The sequence below is a fragment of the Copadichromis virginalis genome, linkage group LG1 (genome assembly GCF_057382275.1).
Source record: "Copadichromis virginalis isolate Kocher_CV1m ecotype Utaka linkage group LG1, C_Virginalis_male_GT1.1, whole genome shotgun sequence".
NCBI classification, from domain to species: domain Eukaryota; kingdom Metazoa; phylum Chordata; class Actinopteri; order Cichliformes; family Cichlidae; genus Copadichromis; species Copadichromis virginalis.
In genome coordinates this window covers 5,435,859-5,453,818 of record NC_140618.1, presented here as the reverse complement: position 1 = coordinate 5,453,818, position 17,960 = coordinate 5,435,859, and positions in this window count along the sequence as shown.

The window sequence follows — 17,960 nt, the reverse complement described above, 5'->3', positions numbered from 1 at the left end:
GCATATGACCTGTTAGCCACAGATAAGAAAGTCACCACAATAATTAAAAAAAATTAAAAAGCTTGATGAAAATGGGATTTTTCTAAGATTTTCAAGTCCTTTGACAATATACTGAAGGGATGTTGCATATACCTGCTTTCTCGGTGCAATTCCCTTTTTGGCCATAATTTCATATATACCATGAACCTTTAACACATGCAGCTGAATGAGATATATCAATCAAACAATATTCATTCAAAACACATTTTCCGTGTAAAATTAGATAAGATTATTTGACATCAGTTTATGTTGGATGCGGCTGTGGAATTTCCGCATTCAATAACTTTAAATTGAAGTAACCGTTGTGTCAGCTATTTGAAGGATAAAGTGATGGAAATCAATCTGCTGAACAAACTGGGAGCAGTCTTCATTTGGAGCAGAAATGAGTGGAGCACCAGTGGGAAAAAGCAATATTGTCTGCTCTTCCCTCACTGGACAAGGTCAATTAGAGAAGGACATGGATTGGCAATCAAACCTGACACCAAAGATTGACTATGGTGATTATAACCATGCAGATGGGGGGCTTTAAAGGTTATTAATAATGATTTATGGAATTAATTAAAGAAGTGAGATAGGATTCCGTGCTTTAAATACATTATATAAGTCCAGCTGAGGGAACATTTACCACTTGCGGGAACTCTTGCTATAAATGCAATATGTTCTATGACTGAATGGATTGTCTTCTGGGCTGCACTGGAGTTATGATTGTGATTATAGTGAGTCAAGATTGATTAGTTGAAAAGAACAACATAAATGTCAGATATACAGTTCTGTTGTTTGGTTCTGGACATATTTGTCTCAGCATTATATATGTATCGTACTCTGATATCCATCAGGTATTTACAAAGACATTCTTCATAACTCATCTTTATTATTGGCTTACAGCAGCCATCTTGTTCTTATCTTCGGTGGCATGTTTCTGCACGTCAGACGGTGGCCACTGTTTGTAAGCTAAGCTATATTTTCAGGTGATTTTTTAATTATGGATTTGAGTTTCAGTGGATGCTCTTCTTAATTTTGTTCAGCTGTGAACTGCAACTAAAGTTTGTTCCATAAATATATAGGACTAAACATAAAATAGTGTATTACAAAATGTACACTCTTTAGTGCAAAGGACACCTCATGTGTTTTCTATTTCCAGGATAATGAACACATCATTAAAAAAAAAAACCTCTGCAGTATAATGAAAAGTTTTCACTCTGGTAGAAAAGTGCATGTTGGTGGGCAACTTTAAAAAAGACACATTACATTTGGGTTTTTTAAAAGCTGAAAGATAGGGCTGTGGCTACTTTGATTGCTGTGTTGACAGCTGTAGATGGAAGTTGCAGGCACTAGATATCTGCTAGACAAATGATGTGTCTTACTCTGGAGCAATGTTCCCTCTAAGCTGCGCGCGTGCACAATTGCGCACTGCGCACAGAAAATCTGCATTGCGCACAAAAAAAAATCTAACCTGAATTGCAATTAAAATTAAAACTTGAACAATTGTGTTTTGCAGTGTTGGTCAGTAAGTGACTAGCGACTCACGTATGGGATTAGAACGATGCCACCTTAGCCCATAGTCCAGCCAATGATGTGATTCACATTCGTATATATGCAGCTAATCAACGTCGTTGACAGGCTATGACAGCGTTCTTATGTGCTGACACCGGTGTTTTAGCTAGCAAAGCAGCGTGGCTGATGTGGAGTGAAGCCACATTAATGACAACGTGTACAACCATTGGAGATGTGAGCAGGACAGACGGAACAATTGATGGAAAAAGTGTGGACTTTATACCAGTTTTTAAATTGTGTTGTTGTTTATATTTACTGCGGGAAGAAACGGTAAAAACAGCGTTTTAGCTCGAAAGCACTCTCCGCCTGTGAGCAAAAACAAAACCAAAAAAAACCCCACCCTAGGGCTTTGGAGTTGACGTAACACCGCAATGCATTGTGGGAGCGCGGCACCATTTGAGAAGGCCACAAATCAAAACAAACACACTGTGTTGGAGGGACGACTGCCAGAACCATGCTTAAAATCAGCTAAAAAGTCAAAGGCCTGTATCGAGACTGGTTGCGCCCGGACGCCAAGAGACCGTACTTGGAAAAAATAGCATGCATTGGTAATGTGGACCCGTATGATGAAATACGGGAACTGTAAGTGATAACTTTGGCACCTGATATAAATTTAGTTTTAGTAGTTTGACTAAAATGTGTAATAATTTTAGTCAAATTACTTTGACCAAAAAAAAAAAAAAACTGGCACCACCCGATGTTCTCTTGCTATGTCCCTGCTAAACATTGTAATTTACATAGCTGTGAGTTTAAAGATATGTTAAGTCACTCCAGGCTTCAGTGTAGTCTGAGCTGACCAACCTTGAGATAAACCAAAGACGTATGAAATGAAGGGCATTCAAAATATTTGGGTTTACTGTGAACATTACATTCTCCATATCTATCGTAAGGAAAAAAAAAAGGTAAATGGCCTGTATTTGTATAGCACTTTATTTAGTCCCTAATGACCCCAAAGCCCTTTACACTACATTCACACACTGGTGATGGCAAGCTACATTGTAGCCACAGCTGCCAGACACTGGCACCACCTGGCCCTCTGACCACCACCACCAGTAGGCAATGGGTGAAGTGTCTTGCCCAAGGACACGACGTAGACTGTCTGAGCCGGGGCTCGAACCAGCAACCTTCCGATTACAAGATGAACTGCCTTGAGTCACGATCGCCCCATCGTAGGATGCTTCTACATTCCAAAAAGAAGGTCCACTATCTATATTATCTGCATTACATTAGATTATCTATCAGTGCTGTCAGCATTCATATGAGCTAATGTATGATACTGTATATCACAGGGTCAGTTGTCCAGGAACTACAGTATCTGTGTGCATGTCTGAATATTAAAGCTCAGCAGTGACCCTTAAAGCCTCATTTCCTCGACAGAAGACAGAATCTGTCCGTGTTCTTCTTTCTTTAATTTAAAAAATATTAAAAAAACCAATGAAATCCCTTTTTTCCATGCACCTATTTCAGACTGCAAGATGACTCTACTAGCTTGTTAATCATTACCCATGCATGGTCAAAACTGACATGATCATTTGATGCATTACTATGCAATGCTCCAGTAATTATTCTTTCCTTTAACGAGGCAGGCAAGCAAAGCCAGGCTGCCCTCTTTCCCTCCCATGTCTCAGTCATTTATTTCTTCATTTTCTCTCAACTTAGGAACAATCTTATTTGTACTGAAGCATGGAGGAAATGTGACCCAGGGAGTGCTACTCTTTAGCTAATCTGCGAAGGCTAATCAGTGTTATAGCACACTAAGCTACACTTTGTAAGAGACTTGATTATTGTTAAGGTTTATGAATCCAGGGAAGCTTGATTTAGTGCATAGATTATTTTTATACGTAGAAAAACAATGTACACCCACATGTATGAGCAGAGCAAAGTCAAAATATGTCTTCTATTGTTGCTCTTGCTGCACTGGCAAAGATGGTGGTTCAGGGGTCTTGCTCAAAGGCACCATAATTGGCAGTATTTTGTTAGAGGTCAAAGTGGCTCATTGTCTTCCTACACAGTGGTTTACCCCTGCCAATCCGAGTATTTGAACCAAATGACCTCAGTGTTACATGCTTGCTTTTTTTCTGTAAATTGTATTTCTCGCTGTAGCTCTCAGGTGATTGTTAGAAGTGAAATAAACTGGATGTTATTGCAGGTCAACCAGAAGTTGTAAAACATTGCATTCCTTTAATTGCCCAATTGTAGGGAATTCTAACTAACCTTTCTTACCCTTCTGTAGAGCTGCAGCTTGGAAGGATTTATTTAGGGGTTACGGATCAGTAAATTAGGGTGGCACAGTCACCTCACAGCAATAAGGCTTTGGGTTGCCAAGGTCTACCCCACCTCTTGCCAAACGTCTGCTGGGATAGGCCTCCCACAGCTGCAGTAGTTGTTAAGAAAACACATCATTGGATTGGTAAATCTTCTTATATTAGGTAACAGTTATATCGTGCACTATAGATGGACATGGATGAGTGTCTGCCAGGTTGAATTAGACTAATAAAATATGAGCATCTATACTTAAAGTATTCCCAATATTCAATTAAAAATGACAAATCTAAGGTGAGCAGTAACTCATAGAAACTATATAGTCAAAATATAATTACCTTGACTAAAATAGCATTTGCTAGTTAAGATAAATATTAAAACATACTGACATAATAGATATATACTTTTGTCCACAAGCACATACTTCAGTATTTTGGTGTGAAATCTGATGAGAGCCCAAACTGGTGACTTTAATTTGCATTTTTAAAGGGTTTTTTTCCCCCATCATTTGACCATGCAAGCATCATACATCTATGGGTTTCAATCTCTTAGTCAGTTGGTAAACTGATTTCCTCAAGAGTAAAACTTTGCAGTTTTAGCCAGTTTTTACAAGGCTCCTGGTGTAGCCAGGCCAAGGCTTGCCTGTTTTCTTGATTTTGTTCAGAAATACATGAGGAGATGAATTCAGGGGCTATGATTTGGTGTTAAAGGTGACTTCATACACTGTCTATCATCTAACCAATGGCAACTTTGGCAGATATAGTAACTGCTTATTGCACTATGCTATAAACCTATTAGAATCCATGTGACTGCAGTGTTTCTCTTCTTAGGAATATTGGAGAGATCATTACAGAACAATAAAATCTGAATGATATGAATATTATTGGATCCTTCTGCCTTGAAACGCTAGGAATCGTCTGCATGGAAGAACAGCAACATCCAGAGGAAGGACAAAAAAAACACAGCTTTAAAATGGTTGAGATTAGAGCTATTCAGCATTGAGGTGTCTGCTTTACTTGAATTTCATTACTGTTCAAAGGTCAATAACAACAAAGGAATCAAGACTAGCACTAAGGATCTAGGTAGTCATGCTTTGAAAATGACTAGTGTGTGTGTGTGTGTGTGTGTGTGTGTGTGTGTGTGTGTGTGTGTGTGTGTGTGTGTGTGTGTGTGTGTGTGTGTGGCCTTGACAGAATAAGAAAAAGGAAGAGTCACAGGGAGAGAAAGAGTGAGAGAAGAACAGGTAAAAATGAAAGTAGAGGGGGTAAGCCATTGAGAAACACATCCTACATGGTTCAGGAGACTAATTATACAAGAAGGCCATGCTAAGTCGACCACTTCAGAGAGTCTGCAGGCTACACAGGGACCAAGCGACATGGATACCCCATTCAGAGGAGGGAAACAGCTTCTCATGCATGCCTTATTACCCCAAAGACCTGCGTCTGTGGCAGATAAGTCACCTACTCCTTCTAGCCTTGCTCCTCTGCGGACACAGATCCTGTAATGATACATTTCACTTCTGGCTATTTCCAGTTTGATGGGTAGAAATGTGAAAACAAAAAAAGTAAGAAGTGTGCAGTATGGGACATCATCTCTGACCTCCATCAAAGAGTTCTCTCGTCACATCGTGAGGTACGGCGACATAGTGCCAACCCCTCATTTTCCTGCGGTCCATCTCTAATGGGATTTGGGTTTTATATTAAGTCCACCTTCCCCTCCCACCCTCCCCGTGTCCTGACACTGTGGTGTGAGTGATTTGAATTTAAAAACTGGCTGAATCCACAGAGTAGACTTCAAATGGGATTGTGTGAGGCTTTAACTGTTAAACAGGGCCTTCCAGGTAAGCCCGTCCTGTAAAATGACAGAAAAGGTGAGGGGTGCAGTTATGTAGGGTACCGCTACGCTACATGCTGGTTCACAAGTGAATCCTGCCTTAGATCGCATTGTATAACTCAGTAAGGCAGATTGTCTCTCTCTCTGAGGACGGCTGTCATCACTTTTCATCCAAGGGTGCCAGAAAATTGTCACTGGGGGTGTTCATGAAGAGAACATGCACAGCATTTTGTACATTGCTTTCATTATGCACAATAATGGAGGGAGATGACCGTTACAGACGTGTTCTCACTGCATGATAGCTTGTTCCAAACTTAAAGATATGTGGCAGACATTCACGTGTATAGAACATTAATCTTTAGAGGTGTCATTTGTAGAAAATAGTATAGCAGAAGGGGTCACTGTTATTTCTGTTAAATAGCCCTGGATGGTGAGGCCACTTTCATGATGTAGCTATATGTGTGTTTTAATACTGACTAGGGTACTTAAATCAGTGTAGAAGACACTGCCAGGCACAACTACAGCATACACATTATCCAACCACCAACCTGCATAATGATCGGCTGAAAATTCATGTCTTGCTGCAGGAATCAAGCCTCCAGTTTTTGCCATTGCTGTTGTCCAGGGGAGGGTATATCATAAGAAGTGTTTGAGGAAGTGTAACAGAGTGCACGATGATTGTGGCCAATGCTGGGGCTAAAAACATATCCCATCCAGCAATTTTGTCTGTCATTATCCAGCACTCTGACTACTTCACCATGCCTTGCAAAGAGGTAGGGATAAGACCTTTAAAAAAAGATATTTTCTGTTCAGCACTCTTGCTTCACCCCATGCTGGACTCAGGGCAGATAGAACACTAGGATAAAGCTATGCAATCTTGAGGTACTACCCCGGTTCCAAAGAAAAGTTCAGACATGCAAAATGCAAAATCTGAGATTTGCAAATTTCATAAACTCATAATGAATTCACAATAGATGATAGAAAATATATCAGATGGTTGAAAAAAAGAAAATGTGTCATTTCTAGGGGAAAAAAAGAGATAATTTTAAATTTGATGGCAGCAACATGTATGCATACTGTGTAGCATCCCCAATTTGTTTAGCAGTCTTTAAACATCTGGGAACAGGAGACCATTTGATGGACCTTTGGTAGAGGACTGCTGTCCCTTTCTGTCCGATATAGGACTATAGCTTCACAACAGTCCTGAGTCTTCTTTGTCATATTTTTCATTTAATCTTGTTTTCAGTTGGCAAACGGTCTGGACTGCAGGCAGGCCACTTCAGCACTTAAATATTTTACTATGGAGCAATGCTATTTAATAGCTTCAGTATGTGGTTTACCATTGTCTGGCTGAAATATGTAATAAATTCCCTGTAAAAGACATGTAGATGGGATCATCTGTTGCTCTAAAACCTGCATATCCATTTCAACATTGATGTTGCCTTTCCAGATGTACAAGCTCCAAATTCCATAGGCACTAATACCACCAAAAATGCAGACTTTGAACTGATTGCTGCTTCTTCTCATTAGTCTTCTATGTAATTCATCTGACAACAGAACAGGTTTTTCTTTTTGTCTCCATCCATTTTAAATGAGCAATAAAATTATACAGTGAGGAAGAATACTGGATTTGGATTATGTGGAATACTGGATTACATACCGGATATGTTCCACAAATTGTCTTTTTGTAGACTGATGAATCTCTACGTATTTTTATTTCTGAGAAACTGCCTCTGATGCTTTTTTATACAGTCTTGTTGCTGATCTAATTATTCCCAAAATGTTGCTCCAGTTGTTTCTTTTTACTACCACTTACTCTTCTAACCTTTTGATGTCCCTGTGTCAACTTTTTGGGGATAATTTGTGGTCATCTTTGTGGCTACTGGGACACGCCCAAAAACAATACTGCGTCCTTTGCCATCCAGCCTAGCAGTGGATAGTTGCTGTGCTATCGGATGCACTAATCAAAGTTTATTTATAGCTGCCAAAAAGGGGGTTTAGTATAGCATCAACATGTGAGCACACCTCTCATAACCCTGCCTTACAGACCAGATCACACCAATTCCTGCTTCTCCACAGCAGCCCAAGCTGTCAGTGGCTCATTTAAACTGTAGGTATGATTTACCTGACATTGAAAAATATTGTGGCCTTTACTGTTATGACACAACATTGATGTGGCAAATTAATACTACCTGTAAACTGTAAATGTTTTTACAGTGAATAATTTCTTTTTCTTCACCCTGTTCTTTCTCTCACACAGCAGCATTATTTACCCATCCAGCAAAAATCTATGCTGCTGGAAGCATTCATCCTGGCAGCAGTGTAAGATGAGTTATTCTCTAAAAGATACATGTATATGTCACCAAACTTGGCTCTGCAAAAGACATTGCCAGTTGGAGGGATTTAAATAAAGCAGACGGGGCAGATTATCGATTACAAGTTGTCAAAACTGGTAGTTTCTCTGCATCTCTTTGTTTTTTCCTCCATGGATAGATGATCGAAGTAGTCTTGGATTGAGACAGGTGAAAAAAATACACCCCTCTGTCCTGCAGTACTACTGTCTGTCCACTATTGACCATCATGACACAGTAATGTTTTGCCTGCCAGAACTGTGAGTGAGTCACATGACTGTAAACTATGTCTTGTGAAAATAATTTGGGTGATAAGATTTACAATCATTGCATTCTATTTGAATTTACATTTTACACAGAACCCCAATTTTTGTTTCTTTTGTAATTGGAGCTGTGGAATTATGTTGGTTGGCTTCAACAGGTATCTTAGTAACATAATATCATAATACCATTATTAACAAGCCATAGTATTGTTTGATCACATTCTTTACAAATTTAATGATTTTATGATTATCAAAAGCTCTGCTTAGGTATATAACTATATGTAAGTCAGTACATGAATAAATAAATAAATAAAATTTATTTATTTATTTATTTATTTACATGACTTCTTTCGGTCTATTCATCTGTAGACATATTCATGACACTTTATCAATTAGTTGTGGAAATATTTCACTAAAACGAACTCATGGTAGCTTTCCAATATTTCAGTTTATGCCAAACTGTTGTACCAACCTACCAGGATGTGCAGTACTGCCCAACCTTACAATGAAAAAATATCTATTCCTAATTTACTGGCATGCATCTGTCAGCATGTTTTTTGTCATGCATTAAGTCTAAATTTGCCTGACATGTACTGTGTCTAAGCTAATTAGAGAAGTAATACATTGGTCCATTAGTAATTGCCTTGACAGCGCAACTCATTTTTACCATAACTAGCTGGGACAATTGCATTGGTCTAATAGCATGCACGAAGTCATGCCTTCAGCTAAGAATACATTCCAGTGTGGCAAGGAAATTGTGTGTATTTGAGGTGAACACTCTATATTCAGAGTTATGATGCTCTAAAAATAATGCTGCCATCCCATTCTGTCTGACAGATTTTTGTGTTGTATTCTTCTTATTTTTCCTGGATTTTTGTTGGTGTTGAGAAAACAGAATTAAGCAATGACAAAAAAATATATATATTTTTTATGCTGTATTTGTTCCAGGTAATTATAAACATAGGTTCCCTTTTCCCCACAAATGGTGAAATTCTGTCCCCATTAAAAAGTCAGACTCTCTGTTGTCAAGATATCAATTATCTGTCACCTGGCCAATGTTCCTCTGGATGGATTTCCTTTTTTATCTTGTTCATGCAATGATCCTGCACTTTATAAGACAAGCATTGTCCTCCTGTCTCCTGTCACAGACCAGCATGTAATGTTTGCACTTCTTTACATAAGCTAAACCCTACTGACAGTCCTATGAGCAGCAGATATCATCAATGATGATATCGTGGAATTTTAGACCATTATTAAACAGAACTGCAAACTAAGACTTATGAGAAACCTTGAAAAGTGGGGCTTCTCTTTAAAAAGAAACAGCTCCTTGATTACTGTCATCGGCAGGACTTTAATGAAGCCATAGAAAGTGCATTTTAATTTGATAAATAAAGTAGTAACAGTTAATTTTAGTTGCTAGGAAGCAACACAAAAACAAAGAAGATTTTCTAGTTAATAACTGGTTAATAAGTAGCTCAATATGGCATATGATTATATGATGAATAATGTAAATACTAATTACTTTTTTTTAATTGATGGTGATTTAAAATGTGGTAATTAAGTCTACAGATAAATTATGACTGTTAAGTTGTTAAACTTTCTGTTAAAAATTCAATATCAAGAAATGTAATTGTAGACATGTTTTTAATGATGAAAAACTTGGGCAATTGTAAAATTGTCCGTTGGGGTTGCCTCACTTCTGGAATCACCTTCATGTGGCCAGTCTAGGAAATGCAATTTCTGGTAATGCAGAAATGAAATCCAGGATGCCGCCATAGCTTATCTGCAGGGGCCAGCGTTGGAGTCAGGCCCAGACCATTTCTTGCATTTCATTACCCTAACGCTCTTCCATATTTCCAGTCTGCATCGTCTTATGTATTTAAGACAAAAAAAGACCAAAAATAAATCCTAAAAGTTAAGAAAAGAACATTAAAGAGTTACTGTTCTGCATGTTTACAGATGAAATTCTTAAATCCTTCTTTTACATGTCTCACAATTATAAAGACAGTAATTGCTTTTTTTTTTAAACATAAATTAAATTTAGTGCTAAATGTAATAAAACATGCATCCATGGCATCTAATACATGTACTTTGGTTTCTAATCTATCAAAAACACACAAAATAGTCATTTTCAAGCATATACTGAGTCGCAAAAGTTCATCTATCTTTGACATCACAATGGGTGAAGTTTCTTTTACAGAGGCTTCCTATTCACCCACATCCAGCCAAAGTAGACCTTGCAAGCCGAAAGACCTTTTCCACATCTATCATGTCTGAGAACTGAGGGCTGCTTTCTTGCTTTCTTGAAGTTGTCACCTTCAAAGCCTATGTTTGGGAGGATGGAGAGATGACTGAAGCAGATGTTGCTCGAACTGAGATATGTGTCAGGAATAATGCAGTCTTCCAGTGTCTCCTCCCATGTCTTTTTCTTTTTCTCTAAGATCAGATTGTCATGACATATAAATTCAATCTTATCATTACATTGCAAACAATGCCAGAATTCCCATGGCAACAAAACTCTTTTCCAAGAAGATTATCACATAATTTCTGATCCTCATTCAAGTTGTATAGAACAATTGCAGATATAGGTAAGATCTTTTTGTGTCTTTACAGACAAATCCAACAGTGTGAGGGAAGCTGGTGGACAATCTGTTGTCCAGTTGTTTTAGTCACTGTTCTAAATGTGCCTAGGTCAAAGTGGTGCTCCCTGCAGTGCTTTTGAGCCTCAAACAAGGTTATTTGGAGCAGCAGATACGGAAGCGTTTTTGTGCAGCAGACGAGGGCTGCAAGATGAAAGACAGATGAAAGATGAAGTTAAGAATGACACAAAAGAAACTGCTACAATTTGTCATTACTTCCCAAAGCTGGCCTACTGTATGGCTTTAACTATCAGATGACCATTGTCTACACTGTAATGTCTGTTTAACACCTATAGTTATATAAGAAATGCTCCATCTACACTGGTAGTGTAAAATCAGCTTTTGCAGACTGAGTAAGTTGCTACCATTGGTTCACCGATAAAAATACAGTGGAAAGAGCAGAAAAAGATCCAACTATCCATTTTCTGAGAAACCATATGTCAAACTCACAAATTATGTCACCTGCATTAAAAAAGGGTTGCATCAGAACATACGTGAAATCTCACCCAGGGAAGAAAGTGTTCTGTTTAACTGAAGAGTTAGTATAATAAGAATATAAAACAATCTTTTGTGTGTCATATGATGCAATAATCTAAGGAAAGCAGAACAACTGCTATAGCATGAAATGTGTGTTATGCAGCCAGCAGCCAAACAGTGGAGCATAAGGTTTTGTGGTTTGCAATAACCATTAGAAAACACTGAGCCATTGAACTGCCATCAATGCAGCTTGCAAAGACACAGACAGAATGACACACATAGAAGCAGAAATGTTATTTCAGGTTTTTTTCCACTTTCTTTGAATAGACAAAGAAGAGGCGATGGAGTCCTAATGCAATAAAGACTGCAGTACATATAAACAGATCAACGGGCGGCATCCCTATATAAATATATATCCTATATTGTATGTCCTGATAGATGGTGATTTTGCCCACAAATTCATGGTAGGACACATTCCCTCAAATCCAAACAATAACTATACATTTTGGCTTTGGCCCCTTCTATCAAAAACATGATCAAACTTACTAGAGAAAAAAGCTCTGTAGAAGCCTATTTATTCTGCATTACCATTGCAAAGAGTTTCACATTCAAAAACATGAAAAGAGAAATGAGAGTGAAAGAAATCAATATCTTGTTTTGTTTTGTTTTTGTTTATTTAATACCAGGTTACAAAATGAAATCAGTTTTAAGGGTCAGGACTGTCAGAAAGGCTAATCTCATAGTAAAAGGTAAATAGAGTGTTTCTGGGTAAAACCAGCAAAGATGGCCTTCTGCTATTACAACTCAAGCTCTCGCCTTATTCAACAAATACTATAGGGCAACAAGTTAGAAAGGTAGTCACTGGCTGAATAACTATTTTTTTATTAGTCCTTTATTTATCCAGGTAAAAAAGCTCATTGAGATAAAAAAAAAAAATATCTCATTTCCAAGAGAGACTCGGCATCATGGCAACAAAAGTCAAAATACACGTACCACATAAGTATACAACATTTAAAACAAATACAATATCCCGTACAAACATGTGAAAGATATACAATAACAGATCAAGATAAGAGTACATTAAAAACAATCACACTGAGTAGAAGAGTTATTCTCTCGTTCCTTTAAGACAGACTTAAACTCTCCCAAGGTAATCAATTCTGATAATTTCAGTTCCATCTGCAGATTATTCCAGGAAGCAGGGGCAGCGTATTTAAAAGCCTTTTTCCCCAATTCTGTTCTGATTTTTGGGACAATCAACTGTATGATATTGTAAGAACGAAGGCTGTATTGGTTGTGGTTTTTACACATATAAACACATAAATAAGATGGAACCAGCCCAAGGAGAGATTTATAGATAAAGAAAGTAGTAGTAATAACTAAAACCTTGCACTGAATTGTAAATTCTTCTCACAGCCAACAGAGAAAGGCTGACATTGGACAATTTGCTTCTGTGCTTTGTCCTTACTGGATGAAGGGCTTCAGCATTATGAACTATGTGCAGACAGACTAAAGCACCACAGCTGAACCAGCAGCAGAATGCTGAGTATCAAAGTGACAAAGCTTGAGTTTAACAGCATTTTTTAATTAGAACTATGACTGATCCTTGAAAATTTTTCACTGCTGAAATATATGTTCAAGGTTTTTGCTGTGAACTGGTCTTTTTCTTCTCTACTTTCTTTCACGGATGTAGCCGTCATGCAGTCTATTGTGTAGCTAATGCACTCCAAAATGTACAAAGATGTGAGTCGTTGTTTTTTTCTGCATTAAAAGCATGAAAAAAAAAAAAACCAGACAGAAATTATTAAAAAATGGAAAAGAGGAAATGGAATTATTTTCTTTTTTCTTTCTTTTTTCACTGGAACTGAATCTCGACGCTTTAAAACTGGTTTGCCAATCTGTAGGTATACGAATTCAGCAAGCCACAAATGTACTCACAAACTTCACTTTGTAGAGCTCAATAATTCATAACTAGAACTTTGTTTTGAATTCTGTATTTCACCAGAATCTGATTGCAAGAAGCTTAAGCTGTTTCTTTGTTCCTGTTAGAAAATATGCTGCAGCCCTTTGATCCACCTGCTTACTGATCATCGACTGAAACAGAGGCATGTTGAGTTATAGAGTACAGATGTCACAAAAGTCTCAATTTGAAAGCATTTTTTAACATAAATCATGGCTGATCCTTGAACTGTTGCACAAGGTGCATACACTTCATACAGTAGAGTTACATATAATCCTTAAGTTTATTATAAGCACACAGTGACACAATAAAAGTATTTGAAAAATACTTGCAAAGAGGCGGGAATACTTTGACCGTTATGCCACACAGACTTTATTCCATAAGCTGACGTTTCAGCACAGGAGTGCCTTCTTCAAAGCTTATCCACATAATGCCCTGCTGCCTGTGTCACCATGATAAATCCAAATCTTTTAACAAACCTAAGACAAAATCTACCAGCAAGTCTAATTGTGTTCCTCTAACCTCTCAACCTTCACAGTTTACAGTTTTTTGCAGCCTGTTTTCAGACCTAAAAACATACTATATAGACTTACCATATAATAAGAAGCATATAGCATCACATAGGGTTGTAAGTTGTCTCAGTGCAAATACCTCTCCATGCACTATTTGTCAGTGTAGGTCAGTGTTAATAATTTAAATACATTATACACTTGTTTTCAGAATAAAGGCTTAGAAGGAAGAGGGGGACATTTTTTAAAAGCATTTGGTTAGCAGCAAACTAAAGAAAGAAAAGATTGTGTGCTCCAGAGAAGGACACCAGTTTTACCAGAGCATGTGCTTGGATGCAGAGGGTATAAAAAAAAGGTTGTGGGTTGTGGCTTCCTCTGATTCATTGCAGGGGGGCTTTTTGAGATCCATAGATGCCCTCTCCTGCCCTTCACCCCAGGGTAACTTACTTTTATTGGTAGTGGTGAGACAAAAGGTCAAAGAATTTGAAAAAAAAAATGTATATATAGATCAGTGCCAGCCCACCAGGGCTTAAAACATCCATAACTGTCAGCTGGTTTTATGTGCCACCCCGCAGTTGCCTCCATTTTGTCCTGTTGTCTAGAATCACTCCCACTGGGCATCTGCTTTCATCATCTGAAGGTGTTCTCCACGTGAATGGATGCTCTTGGCTTTAGAGTGAAGCTGACACCAGACAACTTTGTCTATGATGTCTGAACAACCCAGGCCTCTCCTGAGGCATGTCTGTTGGGAGGATGACCTATAACTGTGGCGAGTCAGATGCCCGCCCTGTTCAAGTCTTTCTCATCCACAGCCTAAACACATTTTAGAGAGAAATACATCAGTTCTGTTTGTTTGCCATCAACTTTCTGGCAGAATGTGGTCTGGCTTTAAAATTTGATTTTTATGAAACAGCTTTTACTCAGTGGGAACTTTTCGCTGAATTTAAACAGTTTTCACCATGCAGACAATTTAACTGTTATCATTTAGTCCAAATAACTGCCAAGTTTGACAATTAAGTGTAAAAAATGTTTAAAGTATGGAGTCAGGATGTAAAAGAAATTTAAAATATTGCTATGGCTTTGCTTTCTGTTAAGATCTTGTAGAATTATGGATACCATATTTTTTTATATTCACGTATTTGTTATTAAGACAAGCAGGTCCTCTTAACTAACACATTCCCCTGTTCGTTTTTCTAACAATAGTACTACTCCACAATTATTGGAGGTTAAAGGATAACTAACAGGGAAGAAACAATCTGGTCTTGTGGCCGTTCATCCTGTAGTAATAACATTTAATCGAATGATTGGTGGTGTTAGACACAAATTTTCATTGTTGTGTGTGTGTGTATGTGTGTGTTTCTCAATGTGAATTTCCCAAAAATATTTATTGTTCCTCATATGGAGGTCAGAGGGATGTTTGAGCCCTATATCATCTTGATTTTCGCATCAGAGCTCCAGGTTTGGCTCATGTTAATAAAATGTGTCACCTCACCTCTGTCAGTGCGCCCCAGGCTGGCTGTGGCTACAATGTAGCTTGCCATCACCAGCGTGTGAATGTGTGTGTGAATAGGTGGATGACTGGATGTGTAAAGCGCTTTGGGGTCCTTAGGGACTAGAAAAGCGCTATACAAATACAAGCCATTTACTTAGTTGGGTTTATCTGTTACAAGTTCTTGTTTAAGAAGTCGGCAAGCAAAAAGATGGATGGATCGATAAATCGGTCGATAAGATCAGGCATTTAAAATTACTGGGTAACACGAGGACAAATATCATTGATTGGGTTATAACACAATGGCAGCCTTGTCTTTCAAATCTTTATCTTTCTGGTTGCCATGGTGATACCTCCCTTCTTTCTATGCAAAAATAAATGTGCAATTCAGACACTCAATATATTTCCTATAGAAATGAATTTCTTACACGTCTGCATTCACTAACACACATACAAAAAATGTCATACTTTGTGTTTATGAACACAAAAATGTAGATTCATAATTTTGTGACTCTTCCGTGAACTGCCACGAGACCAGGCCGGGGCAAACTACATGAAAGTGAGGTAAAGCAAGTTAGAGAGTGTATTGTATCAATACGTTATTAAACTGAAATAATAATTCAGACACAGTGGCATTCGTTTGGTATGAATAACAATACAATGTCTGCTGTTGATCATATTGTTCTATTAAGTATGACTGAATCACTATATTATGATGCATACATACATTTACTAGGGAATCATGGGGAAAATATTGTGACGCACTTGACTAAACATGAATTATGCAAATGTTAATTCTACACTTCTTAACATAGATGAAACCAAAGAGAAACATCCCCATAAAGATATGAATGTATGTCAAGTATGTCCAACTCAGTCTAAACTCAGTGAAATGAAACCCATGATATTCATGTGTGCCAGTAATCAGCATGTGCTGCAGCGACTTCTTTTTTTAACCAAGTCATTTACACATTACTAAAGTCTTCCCTGCCTGTGGCACTTATTAAACCTGCAATATCTGATTTTTTGCCACTCTTTACAGGCTATCATCCTAACAGTGATGTGACCTTTTCAGCTGATAATGGCGTGCTTACAAAGATTTCCTTATTTACACACCCAGGGTAACATTGCCTTTGGTTAGAGTGTCTGGACAAAGGTGAATTTCTTTGAGCTTTGTTTTTGGTTTCTAACAGTGCTGAGGGTTAGCATTTGCCTCTTTCTGAGCAGGTAGATTAAACCTGTCTCACAAATATTATTTGTTATACCTGCTGTACAACAAAAAGTTTGAAACGCGGTAAAAAAATCTTGAAGTAGTGAAATGAAAAGATGATTTTACAAATAGCTGGTAGAACACAATCCAGACTGGCCATGTCAGGGTTGGGTTTATCTATATTTTTTGCCGATTTTAAAGACAAAAAGATGCTAGATTGCATCCCCTGAAACACTGGCACCTTACTCCTTCTAACACTGAACTGATCTTAAGATTCTTCCCCTTTTGAACTTAAGCCTTTCTCATTTCCGATACAACGTCTTCCCCTGGAAGGCAAACACATGGGCACATTTTGCAACACCCACAGGTCATCACACAGGATCTATGCCTTTTGCTTGACTTTCTAATACCTCCTGGCTTTATCAAAGTGCACAGATGGTGAGTCTTAGCATCTTTTGTGTGACCTTCTACATTCTAGCCTGATGTGTATTCCTGCCTACAGTGACAAAAAATGGAGATGGATGACTTTTTACTTGTTTGCTGCCTTCTCTGTCTTGTATTAGTTTGACTTGGATCTGAAATAGAACACAAGAGCTGCCAGTGCATTTGAGCTTGGTCTCACGAAAGAAGGTCATGGTTTCTTGTCCTGCTTCAAGGTAGGCCTCAAGCAGCTCTACATGCAGTTCCTTGACCCATACACTGACCTCTTCATGCAGCATGCAACAGAATTGTTCAAGAATGAGAATCTCCTCACTTTGTGTCTTCTGTGGTTCTGCTTGGCCACTTCTACTTGTGGTAGAGTTCCCCTTATGCCACAGATCTCCCAGGGGGCCTCGTCTGGTGTGATGTCAAGTTTTTGTGGGTTTCAATCTGAAGTATTTTATGCTTTCCAAACAGGACTGTGTGATATATCTCTTTTTTCACCACATAAAGGTATTTTGATTTTGCAATTACACTAATTTGATATCTTTGGATAATAAATAAACCAAATAATAATAAATAAATGAACTCAGTATTTCAGTATTGTAACAGTATACTGTTCAACCTTTAATTGAGACATTAATATGTAACTTTTTAAAGTCGCAGCAGTCTTCAGCAGTGAAGCAGTTCAGATTCAGGGTTTTGAGCTCATTGGCACGACAGCTGAGAAAGAGTTACCAACCTTGGTTTTATCAAAGCTTCTAAACCAAATGTTCACTCATATGGGATATGAAGGGAAATATATGTAAATGAAAATCCCTAATATATACACTCTTTTTTTTAACAAAAAAAGTTCTGCAAGAAAACTTTTGTAGCAACTAGAATGTTAACTAGAAATGGATCTTCAGATATGTTTCCCAGACTTGAGGTAGTATTTCAGACAAATGGTTATGG